Consider the following 13477-nt stretch of genomic DNA (forward strand, 5'->3'; position numbering starts at 1 on the left):
TAAAACCATAATAGTTTAAATTCCTATCTTTTAGGATTTTTCTTTTTATTGGAACAATTTTTTGCTTTACGTGTTATTAGCCTTTCAAATCAAGGATAGTTTGTTATTATATTTTTTAGTAATGTTACAAGTTTTTTACTTCATGCATTAGTAGTTAGTTGTAACTCTGTTTTGTTAAGTTTTTTTATTCTACATGTTGGCTTCCAACATTCACAAGGGTGTGGCAAATTTACTTTGAATTTTTTGTGTTGTTGCATAAAGGATCTATGCCTATATATATCTCTTTCCTTTAGCCAATAAACACAAGCAGAAAAACATTTTTGCTAGGCACTAAAAACAATAATATTTTCCTTTAGATTTATTTTCTTCCTGTTCTTATAAAAAACTACATTTTGAGAGAAAGAACATTGGTGTTTAGAAGATTCAGGGATCTTGTCATTGCACACGATTGGGATCAACAGGTTGTCATATCTTAGGAGAAAAGCGCAATCAAAATTCTCTTACTAGTACAATAGGGGTGTTTTCTCTAAGGATAGCACATGCACGCTTCAACCCAGACTATTTAAAACTTCTCCTCTAAATTTATTTTCCTTTGTGCTTATTGCATGTTGTATTGCATTGTTAATCCATGTTTTGTCATATTCTAAAGTTGTATTGTTACTGTTGTTCTTTTGTGTAGTTTGAGGCTTTGCATCTTTTTCTTATTTATTTCTTTTATTTTTTTTAACACATACTTCTCCACATAAATTGAAATACTAATCTCAGTAATTTATTTCCTTGCATATATACATATCTTACCAACACACACATTTAGCATTCATAACTCATCAAACACTCCAAGACTTGTGCATATATACAACATGTGATGCATATATATATATATATATATATATATATATATATATATATATATATATATATATATATATATATATATATATATATATATATACATCACATGCCTTCATCTACTAAGGTGTGCCTTAGTCCTTGTGAGGATTGTGATGTCAATAATATTTACTAAAATCATCATCGGCTGTACATTTGCCAGGTCCATCCATTCCATGTCCATCATTACTACCGAAAAAGCCTTCAACATCGATTTAAAATCGATGTTGAATCGACCATCATTAAAAGTGGACAACTTTCAACGACAATTCAAAAACCGATGTTGAAATCACCTTTTTACATCGATTGTAGATACAACCAATGTAGAAATTAAGTGTATTTTTTTTTAATATTTATTTTGTTTCACAATGAACTCAACATACAAATTCAAAACAAACATAGACACTTACTACAAAAAATATTTATTCTATGCATAAAAACTAATAAGTGTACAAAACTATTAAAAGGATAGTTTTAAGGATGATATATATGCTTACACAAATATTTTTGGAAAAGTCACTAATCTCTACTAGAATTTTGGGAAGAGTTAAAATGACAATAAATAGAATAAAGTGACTTGTTATAAGTCATAGCATAACATTTATAATCAATAAAAACTGGTGTAATAGTGACAAAAGTTGAATAACACGTCTCTTTCAGCTCAATACCTAGAAGTATGTGGTTCTCCCTCTTAGTCATAAAGTTGATAATTCATAGCCTCGTTCCATTTTCTAGTCATTAGTGTCTTAGGCTTGCCAGCAAAATTATACAAGTATGCATCCACTTTATATCTACCAGTGCAATGGAATGTTGCTTCCTACACAAATAAGGTCCCAACTAATCCTCAACAATGCCAAACCTGAGCTATGGAACAGAGTAAAGAAAAATAAAGCATCGCCAATACAATTAAAGGATCATAAAAAATTAATGACTTCACTACATAGCATGACATGAGAGATTTTAAAAATTTAAATTCATTTTCATTTAATTTTTTCTTTCCTGATATTGGTTGTTCAAGATTAATAAAAGAGATTCTATATATGTCAACAAATAGGAAGCTCAGCAAGATAGGAACATTCATCCAACACACAATCAAGCGATTTCGCCGAGGCCAAATGCCAAAATCTGAACCTAGGGGAAATCTGCTACTAATGTTACATGTGCGTGTGTGTTATCAAATGTGTCATTCTAAGTATATGCTTTATACAAAAAATGAAATATTAGCTTACTATATCTATGTGAAGCTTTGAAAATAATATTCATTAGGTGTTGTATAGTTGATGCAAATTGAGCATTTGAATGAATGTTGGACAAGATACCTATGTCTTAGCAACATATACATCCCTGAGAATTCCTTTCAAAGAGCAAAAATCTATGGATTGAAGAATCTCTGAAAAACATAAACAAGGTTTAAGTAAACAAATTATCCGTTGAAAGAAAAAGAAGGGAAGAATACAAGCATTCAAAAATTAATTAACTATATATGGTACTATTTTTAAATGTTTTTAGTTTAAGAAAGTGATTCCATTAATGTTGCTAGGTATCAAACTTGATCTTATGCAGTACCTAATCATTACAAAAGAGAAGATTAGATGTTTTTCTATATACAAAATGACGATTTATCCAAAAGTCAATTATAGGTGTGTAAATGTGTGTGTGCATAAACCTACAAAAATCCTGCAAAATGATGATTTACCTAGATGATCAGGATTCAACACTTGCAATATGTTCAAATAGAAATTATGTTTCAATTAAAAACTTAAGTATGTATTTGGATCCTTCCACCTCCTCACTTTATTTATAATGTCCTAATTTTGGAATTTTTATGCACTTATCCACTTAGAACTTAGACTTGAATTTTCAATAACATGTATATATACACACAGAAGGGGACCTAAAAAAAGAGATAATTCTCTTACAACTGATCTAAAGAGAAACTAAGAATAAAAATAATAGTTTAGCTTTGACACATTGTGAGTGTAAAGATTTTTCTATGGTCAATTAATTAAATAACATTCTAGATGTGACTTTACAACAATTAATAACAAAAGTTAACAATCTTATATAGAGATTTTGCAACAACTTTTATACTAGTTCAGGCTTGCATGATGATGATTATGGAAGTTATTATCATCACATATAGACAAAGTTAGAAAACTTGGCTAACACCTATCTTGTCTTTTACGTTACACTCCCAACTTGAACAATGTAAATGTCTTGCTTCATGATTTTCTAATTAAAATGTGTATGCCTTGTTAGTGTCTATCAAAGCATGTAAATTGAAACAACTAATATGATTATAGAATATTGTTGATTAAACTAAATTATTGTGTAGGAAAGACTTCATTTTCAGTCTAGACTATTGTTCTAGTTTTTTCTTTTCTTTTGTTTTTGAAAGCATAAAATTAACTTGAGCTTATAAGTCGTTGTATTAAACTTAACTTAATTATTAACATGTGGATAATTAGCATGTGAACAAGTAGTCTTAATTAAATTTTTGACTCTGCTGACTAGGATTGTCATGGCAATGCCTCATGCTTGTGTTAGTTGTTACTTTGTATGTTATGCTGAGAATAGATTGTTTGATAAAACAATTAAGGATCACCAGGCCTTAATTGTCCTAGCAGTAATGACAAATAAATAACTGATAGATAACTTAAAACACACAGAAAAAGGCACACAAAATGGTCCTATCAACATATTAAAGGTGACATACATTCAAGGCATATTACACAAAACTAGATTAGATAACTTGAGTTAATTAATGAATATCTTTTTCCAGCTCTAATGAAAGCTTTAATTGACTAGTTCGAAGTCTGAGCCTTTCCATTTCATATAGTTTTGCACACAGTACCATAAGAGCTTTGGCCTTGTTCTAAGTAAAAATGAAAAGGCAGATATCGAATGTAAGAAGAAAAATGTAGAACAAAGGAAATAAAACTGTGAATTTATCACATATCATAATCAACCAAGCCTCCTTCATCAAATATCTAAGAGTAACCCTTACAATAAATATATTAATTACCAAAACATATTGCCTAAATAATTAATTTCTTAAGTATAGGTAAAATTTATTCAGGAACACATTTCCAAAAAAACAATATTAAATGTGAATCATGCCAAATATTTTGGATCACTAACCATATGTTGCAAACACTCATCTTGTATAGTAATCATCATCCCTAGATAGGCTACCTACTTAGAGTGTGACAACGCTAGGGATCCATGGATAGGCTCTAATACCATGTCAAAAAGTGGGTTTTTCATGAGTTTAGTTCAATCTTACAAAACCAGCTTGTAAGGTAAGGATTACTCCTCACTTATATAGTTTATCTCGGCATTATTTTTATTCGATGTGGGACTTCAACATTCTCCATCACCACACATTCTTTATTTGAACATCCACCTGCATATGGGCACATGCATAATATCTACGAGACACCAACAAGAGAAAAAGTAGGAACACATTTGCCTGTTAGACATCCTTTATAATTATTTTAGAGTAACCAACAGTTGAACACACTTTTTTATATTCTTAAAAACAAAAGCATTCAAGATTCTGATCAAAGGCCATTGATTCATAAAGTGTGATTGTTAATTACCTCATCAGCATGAGGAAGGATTGCAATAGAAACAACACTAGTATGAATCTGTCTTGACTTTTCTGTCACAGGAATTCGCTATTAAAAAAGAATGTTAGTGATTACCAAAAGTAGATTTAGTTGTAGATATATAGATTATATCTAAGAGGAGGTAACTAAAACCTGGACCCTATGAATTCCACTCTCAAATTTTAGTTTCCCGAAGACACTGCCTCTTGCAATTGCTGCACTAGCCTCCTGAGAAAGAATAGTCCAAAGTACATCAATTGCAAGATGAAATTCAATAATGCAACAAGGTGAATGAGGATCACCAAAATCCGCGAGGGAGTAATGTTTTGACCTTTGTAACTACAAGCAGAAAATGAAGAAGGAGAATGAGATGAAAAAGGAGACCAGCAGAAGTGGTAACAACCTTCACAATTTACAACAAAAGAACTTGAAACCAACGACAATGATGACTGAGAGGTGAAGGCTTGAGAGTGGTTTGGACATGACGATGGAGGCAACAGTGATGACGACAACAACAACAACAACAAGAGGCTAGGGCTTGAGAGGTTTGGGCACAAAAGAAAGACCGTGTGAGAGGTTTGGGCGTGAGAGCTTGAATGTGAGCAAAACTGAACACTTGACATTTAGGGTCATTTAACATTGATTCCCTTAAAATCGATATTAACAATTTTTAGTTATTAACAAAAATACCGCGATACATTTGTTAACATTGGTTTTCATATAAACTAATGTTAACTAAATATGCATATTTTTTAGTAGTGCATATATACACATTCAAGAAAAGGAGATATAAGAATAGTTAGATGATTAAAAAAAAGGAAAAAATGTTAAAGGTTTTACTTTCTTGATAATAAAAATTAACAAATTAACAATTAATATTTATCAATAAAAATAAAAAACACAATCATTCAAGAAACAAGCAGCACGTTAAGTTAACTTACCCGACGATGCTATATGTACCTTTCTGTGTGATCCTATACACGGAGAAGAAAGGAGAAGGTTCAAGCAGCTTAAATAGGAGCGAGCTAGCTAGGGGCATATGGAATGGAATTAAATGTGAGATAGGGAATTGGGAAGTCAGTTTCAAATAATATCATGGTGGGGTTGAAACCGTTGACTCTGAGGCCAAGATTAAGTGCGATGCCCATTAAAATTATTAATTAAAAAATTATTGATGATATGGTTGTCTGTTTTTCTATGTGGACCAAATAGGGAAATTCCACCTAATGAAGGGACATTGTTCATATAGGTAGAATTAATTGTATCGTTGATTTCTTTCCTATTTTTTTAAAATGTATGTGGTCTGTCCAACTTGATCGAATGTTGGGAAACACCAATAAGTAGAATAATCATATCAAATCTACCTCATAAAAATGACCAGCAATAAGTACGCGCGCTTTTACTGTTAAGATTTTCTTAATAATTTGTTAAAAGTGGTGTGTGTAAATAATGGATTGAGCCCTTCAGGTTACAAGAAATTTGTGATATTTAATGTTGGTTATATTTAACTTATAGTATTAAGTTTTAAGAAAGAAGAGAATATTAAACATATTTTAGGGTCTCTATTTCCTATTAGTTTAAAAAAATGATGTTAAGATTTAAGTGGATTTTCTACTGTCAGAAAACACATTTCACTCATTTTGATTTTGCGCAAAACATCCCTGAATTGTTTTATTTCCAGCAAAACAACTTTGATTCGTCGTGTCAAAATTTCATCTCCACTACAAAGCAACATTTTGTCTCCCTGCTTAATCTCCAACACTAGGGTTGGAGACAATAGTCTCGGTGAAAAATAACTTAATGTGTGGGATTCCTCTATTTTTGGCAGGCAATGGTGATTTTTTGTGGGATTCCTTTTTCTTAACAAGGTTAATGTTTCGACTCCAAGTCTCCTGCATCGTCTAGTTCTGTCCACATTTAAGGTATTATTAGCTTTGGCGCGTATGCGGTTCAAGGTATTATTTAGTAGGAGAAGTCGAACTCAACCAACCAATCTTATATCTCCCACTATTTTTATAAGGTGATGTGATAGCCTTCACGATTCAAAAGCTAACACTGCGAACAGCGTAACACTAGAACATGCAGAGGCAAGACCCAAACGAACAAACTCCAAGCCCATTTACTTGAAAGATTACGTGTTGTAACTGTAATAACGCCACCCATGCTTTTCAGTTAGTAGTTACGAGTTCGTTAGGGTAGTTACGAAGCTGTTAGCTCATAACGATGAACTCATGTACCAGACCTTGCAATGTATAAATACATCAACGCACATAATAAAAAGGATATGCAAAGTTTACGTAAGAAAACTCTTACCCTAGGAGGTACCTTCCCTCGAAGCAAGGACAACTTTTCTCTTTTCTCTTGAACCTCTCTCCTCTCCCCTCGAACCTCTGCTGCTATCACTGGTCCGACCTGGCGCCGTCACGAACCACCATGGCAGACCACACCACAAGGAAGACAACCATTGACAGATTAGAGGATGCAATCACTCGTCTATCTAACAGCCACGCCACCCTATTAGACAAACACAGTGACCTCGTTGACAAGTATTCAGAGATCTCCGGGAAGGTTGATTCAATTCTTGATCACCTCCACTTACGCTCTCCAGTACGCGACCACGCCGGTATCAACACCCAAGTCCACCAACGCAACACAATCAAACTAGATATTCCAAGGTTTGACGGCCGTGACCCCATGGGCTGGATCTTCAAGATCTCACAGCTTTTCGAATACCAACATACACCGGAAGAAGAAAGGATCATTGTGGCCTCCTTCTATCTCGACGGAGCTGCATTGAGCTGGTATCAATGGATGTTTCGAAATGGGTTTATAACATCCTGGTCAGGCTTCTTACAAGCTTTGGAATCACGGTTTACGCTAGCCTATTATGAAGACCCGAAAGGAGCACTTTTCAAGTTAACCCAGCGTGGCACGGTAAATGAGTACCTAACCGAGTTTGAACGGTTAGCTAACCGCGTGATCGGTTTACCTCCTCCTTTCCTGTTAAGCTGCTTTGTTTCAGGGCTAGCTCAAGATATACGTCGGGAAGTGTTAGCACTTCAACCCATCTCACTACCGCAGGCTATGGCTCTTGCAAAACTGCAAGAAGATAAGCTACGGGATCGTCGACAAACCCCTCTCCGTTCCCACAATACCCAGCCAACCCCATACCTTCCCCCTCCCAGAAAACCGCATTCCACATATGTCCAGCGAACTCCCGACGAGATGGCTCTCCGGCGTGAAAAAGGGTTGTGTTACAACTGCGATGAGAAGTGGAGTTCAACTCACCGCTGCAAGGGACGCGTGCTCTTGTTCATAGCCGATAACCCTCCACTCACGACAGAAGAAAACCTCCCCAACCTCCCTTCACCACCATCACCAGATCAAGAACCAGAAAACCTCCTCGAATATGACCCTCCATTAGACTTAAACCCTCCTCACGTAAGCCTCCATGCCCTTTCAGGCCTTCCCTCCTCCGAAACCTTCCGCCTTGAAGGCATCATCAACCACACCCCCCTCACCATACTCATAGACAGTGGAAGTACCCATAACTTCCTACAACCCCGTATAGCCCACTTTCTTCACCTCAAAGCCCAAAATACAAACCCCCTCCGCGTCTTGGTAGGAAATGGTTCAGTCCTTGACTGCAACCAAGTCTGCCCCGACACCACCTTATCCCTCCAGGGCCACAAATTCACGGTGACATTCCACTTACTCTCAATCAGTGGAGCAGATGCAGTTTTGGGCATAGAGTGGTTACGACAGTTTGGGCCTGTAACTACTGATTACACCGCATTCTCTATGAAGTTTACCCACTTGGGTCGGCCCATCGAGCTAAAAGCGGACATTTCTACTGGACCAAAGCCAATAACAGCACCTCAAGTAAAACGTCTAATCCAAACCGGGTCCGCATCAGCTTTATTCCATTTAAACCTCATTCAAAACCCACAACCCGACCCAAATCTTCTTCTTCCTCACCCGATACCTGCAATCCAGTGCCTTCTTAACCGTTTCCACCTCTTATTCCAAACTTCATCCTCCCTTCCCCCTCCACGAAACATCGTCCACCACATTAACCTTTTACCCAACATAAATCCCATTAACGTAAGGCCATATCGATACCCGCAGTTTCAGAAATCAGAGATAGAAAGGCAGGTATCGGAGCTCCTCTCTGTAGGATTAATACAACCCAGCATGAGTCCATATTCTTCACCAGTGCTCCTCGTGAAGAAGAAAGATGGCACCTGGAGAATGTGTGTTGACTTCCGTGCCCTCAACTCAGTCACCATACGCGATCAATTTCCGATACCGACGATAGATGAATTATTAGATGAGCTGGGACACGCTGCTTGGTTCTCAAAGTTAGATCTCAGGCAAGGGTTTCATCAGATTCTCATGCATGGCCCAAACGTCGAGAAGACGGCCTTCAGAACACATCAAGGGCACTACGAATATCGCGTAATGCCCTTTGGTCTGTGTAACGCCCCCTCCACCTTCCAGGCCGCCATGAACTCCCTGCTAGCATCGTTCCTTCGAAAGTTCGCAACAGTGTTCTTTGATGACATTTTAGTGTACAGCCCAACCTTATCTTCTCACTTGGAACACCTCGAGGTCATCTTCCACACCCTACTTCAAGGTCAATATCACCTGAAGAGATCAAAGTGCCTCCTCGCCCAAACTCAAATCGAATACCTCGGTCACATCGTATCAGGCAAGGGAGTCGAACCTGAGTCCTCCAAGCTTCAAGCCATAGTCCAATGGCCCACGCCATTATCACCCAAAGAACTCAGATCCTTTCTGGGCCTTACTGGGTTTTACAGAAAATTCATCCAGAATTACGCCAAGCTCGCGGCCCCCCTTACGTCACTCTTGGCCAAGGATGCATTCGAATGGTCTTTGAATGCGCAATCTGCATTTGAAACATTAAAAAAAGCTATGACTAATGCTCCCGTGCTTGCATTACCCGATTTCGATGAGCCATTTGCGCTAGAAACCGATGCTTCCGGCACCGGCATGGGCGCCGTCCTGATGCAGAAGGGCCATCCACTTGCATTTTTTAGCAAACAATTCGGGCCCCGTATGATTCATGCATCCACATACGTGAGGGAACTCCACGCGATAGTTGCAACAGTACGAAAGTGGCGCCAATACCTTTTGGGCCAATCTTTCACCATTTTTACCGATCATAAAAGCCTCCGTGAGCTAATGTCACAGGTGGTACAAACCCCTGAACAACACTATTACCTTTCCAAGCTTTTGGGCTTCGACTACACGATCCAGTATAAGCTGGGATCGTCCAACGCCGTCGCCGACGCCTTGTCTCGATCAACACCAAGTTCTTCCGGCGAACTCCTCTTATTATCAGTGCCTAACTTTGACTTCATGGACGACTTGCGACGCACTCTCCACTCTAGTCAGGCATTTCGGGCACTACTTTCCAAGGTACAAGACCACCCTCAGAATCACCCTGATTATCGTATTCACCAAGGACTGCTCCTGTTTAAGAATCGTATCTGGTTAAACGATGACAACCCCTCTATACCCGCTCTTCTGCTCGAGTTTCACGCAACTCCATTAGGTGGACACTTGGGCGTGGCTAAAACAACCCACAGATTGGAATCAAGTTTCTTCTGGGCCTCCCTGCCAAAGGATACCGAGCGCTTCATCAAGGAATGCGCTGTCTGTCAACAAACCAAGGCTGATACCCAGCGTCCCGCCGGCCTCCTTCAACCCATTCCGCCACCTACCGGAGTTTGGGAAGACATTTCCATGGACTTCATTACCCAACTACCGCCATCTCACGGCTACACAGCAATCCTTGTTGTTGTAGATAGATACTCCAAGGGAACCCACCTTGGAGCCTTACCTACAAACCACTCAGCCTTCAAGGTAGCATCTCTCTTCATCGATATTGTTTGTAAGCATCACGGGTTTCCAAAGAGCATCATCTCCGATAGAGACCCCCTCTTCCTCAGCTCTTTCTGGCGAGAACTCTTCCGGTTAAGCGGGATGCGTCTCCGTATGAGTACAGCGTATCACCCTCAAACTGACGAGCAAACCGAAGTTATGAACAGGATCTTGGAACAATACCTCAGGGCCTTCGTCCACGCGCAACCGGCCACCTGGTATCGCTACCTCACCTTGGTAGAATGGTGCTACAACACATCTCTACATTCAAGCTCTGGGTTAACACCATTTGAAGTTATCTATGGTAAACCACCTCCAGCATTACCTCAATACCTTCAGGGTGCAACCGCAAATGAAGCTGTGGACTCGATCTTGTCTTCACGACAGGAGATTCATCAGAAACTACATAAACGACTCCATAAGGCACAAGAAACCATGAAAAGAATGGCAGATATTAAGCGTCGTGACGTCCATTTTACCATCGGACAATGGGTTTACATCAAGTTACGGCCATTCCGGCAACGTTCCGTCACCGGCAATATCCACCCTAAGCTATCAAAAAGATACTTTGGACCTTTTCGTGTCACTGAGCGCGTGGGAAAGGTCTCTTATCGACTAGAGTTACCCAAGGAAGCACGGATCCATCCCGTCTTCCATTGCTCGTTGCTCCGAGAACACCACGGCCCACCTCCATCTCCAACGGACACCTCTCCTCTACAGTTCATGGCTCAGAAACCAGTTGCTCGTCCTCTCTGTATCTTGGATTCAAAACTAGACACATCATCACAACCCCCGACACGCCTTGTGTTGGTCCAGTGGGAGGGACAACCCCTAGAAGATACCACATGGGAGACTTGGTCAGAGATCCGCGATCTTCATCACCTTGAGGACAAGGTGCATTTCACGGGCGAGGGTATTGATAGCCTTCACGATTCAAAAGCTAACACTGCGAACAGCGTAACACTAGAACATGCAGAGGCAAGACCCAAACGAACAAACTCCAAGCCCAGTTACTTGAAAGATTACGTGTTGTAACTGTAATAATGCCACCCATGCTTGTCAGTTAGTAGTTACGAGTTCGTTAGGGTAGTTACGAAGCTGTTAGCTCATAACGATGAACTCATGTACCAGACCTTGCAATGTATAAATACATCAACGCACATAATAAAAAGGATATGCAAAGTTTACGTAAGAAAACTCTTACCCTAGGAGGTACCTTCCCTCGAAGCAAGGACAGCTTTTCTCTTTTCTCTTGAACCTCTCTCCTCTCCCCTCGAACCTCTGCTGCTATCATGACCTTTAGCTTGAAGAATTGTTGGTGCATATTTACTAGAGGACAATGAATAAAGTTTTTGAAGCTCAGAAAAAGATAAATCTGGAAGTCTATGACTATGATATGATCATGAAAAGTGCACGATTGAGTCTCACATGTTGGACTTGACCGAAGTTCAGGCCGTTTCATAAGAACAATTAATATGAGCTTCAATCTGGCCAAGTGCACATTTGGGGTGAAAGCCGAAAAAATTCTTGGCTATACTTTTGTAGAGTGAGGTATTTATAAGGTCAACCTAGATAAATGTCATGCTGCCTTGAAAATGAGAAGCTCATAGAAATGTCAGAGGAATACAACAATCAGTATTGCAGAAGCACTATTTAACATAAGTTATTTTCAGGATTTTTATTACATTGGTCATATATAGAATCAATGTAAATCCCACGATACAGAAAAAGAACATTTTAATTTTTACATCGTTAAAACTACTACTGGTATAGAACAGTAAATTTCTGAAGACCAGCACCAACATCTCCCCCTTAAAAAATAACATGCACATTCATAATATTCTTCAATTTCTTTTCATCTTCAGTCCAAACATACACTAAATTCAAGATCTACAGAATTGAAAATAACAACTCAAGAGTATCTTTAAATGAGTTACTTTCTATCTTCGATCACTTTTCATTTTCGTATAATTAATTAAATTACAAAAAAAAAAATGAATGATGGGGATAAGAGCAACTCATCTCTCTTTATATCATAAATTATGACTTAATTTTTGTGAGTCATGTTCAATATAAATATTATATTGAATAAATTTATCATTTTAATTTATTTCAATTTTTCTTGTACATAAAAAAAAAACTTAACTAAGCTTTTGGAAATATTAAGATTTGGACAATTAGATTTTGGTCATATATAAGCTTGCATAAAAAATTGTTTTAAAATATTCATATACATATATAAATATAACTTTAGATACCAGTAATATATATATATATATATATATATATATATATATATATATATATATATATATATATATATTGATTTTAATAGAATTAGACTCAAATCTCTTATACAAGGATCTTAGGTTCAAATCTCAGTGACTAAAAAATATGATTGAATATATACAAACTCTACTAATTAAAAACAACTAGTGTATTTGTTAAGACCAAAAACATTCGTCTCTTTTAAAAAAAATAATCAGTTTTAATTTTTTTTAATGCAAATTTATTTAAGTTTTAATAAAAAAAATAATTATTTGTATAAATTTATTTGATTTTCAAATTTATATGTACTTGTGCAAAAAAGCACTATTTAAAAGTTACTTATACAGGTAATTGAGCGTAACTTGTTTTAAAAGTTTAACAGTTGTTAGAAATTAAAATAAAATGATATAGTAGCTATAAAAGTTAAGGATGAAAACGTTAAAAACAAATATGACAGTAAATGAGATTATTTCCTTTATAATATTTATAGATAATAAATCAATACATATAAGTCACAAAATAAAAATAATGATTTGATATAAAATTAATAATGAGTTTTAAAATATTCATATACATATATAAATATAACTTTAGATACCAGTAATATATATATATATATATATATATATATATATATATATATATAGATTTTAATAGAATTAGACTCAAATCTCTTATACAAGGATCTTAATATGATTGAATATATACAAACTCTACTAATTAAAAACAACTAGTGTATTTTTTTTATTAAGATTAATTATCAATAAAGTCATAATAAATATTTTTCAATTATAATATGATAA

General features: G+C 36.7%; 1 long non-coding RNA gene across 2 annotated transcripts; it reads right to left on the reverse strand.

The window, feature by feature from the left end:
• Window positions 1–1346: 1346 nt before the first annotated feature.
• Window positions 1347–5496, reverse strand: LOC121173099 (uncharacterized). 2 transcript variants are annotated; one of them, XR_005887298.1, is made up of 5 exons: window positions 5441–5496; window positions 4653–4727; window positions 4491–4568; window positions 2208–2278; window positions 1347–1747 (listed from the first exon to the last, which is right to left on the reverse strand). It is a non-coding gene; the product is annotated as an uncharacterized lncRNA (long non-coding RNA). The 2 variants fall into 2 exon arrangements; XR_005887297.1 differs by having other exon boundaries at window positions 1347–1752.
• Window positions 5497–13477: the final 7981 nt, after the last annotated feature.

Source organism: Glycine max, chromosome 11 (assembly GCF_000004515.6).
Source record: "Glycine max cultivar Williams 82 chromosome 11, Glycine_max_v4.0, whole genome shotgun sequence".
NCBI classification, from domain to species: domain Eukaryota; kingdom Viridiplantae; phylum Streptophyta; class Magnoliopsida; order Fabales; family Fabaceae; genus Glycine; species Glycine max.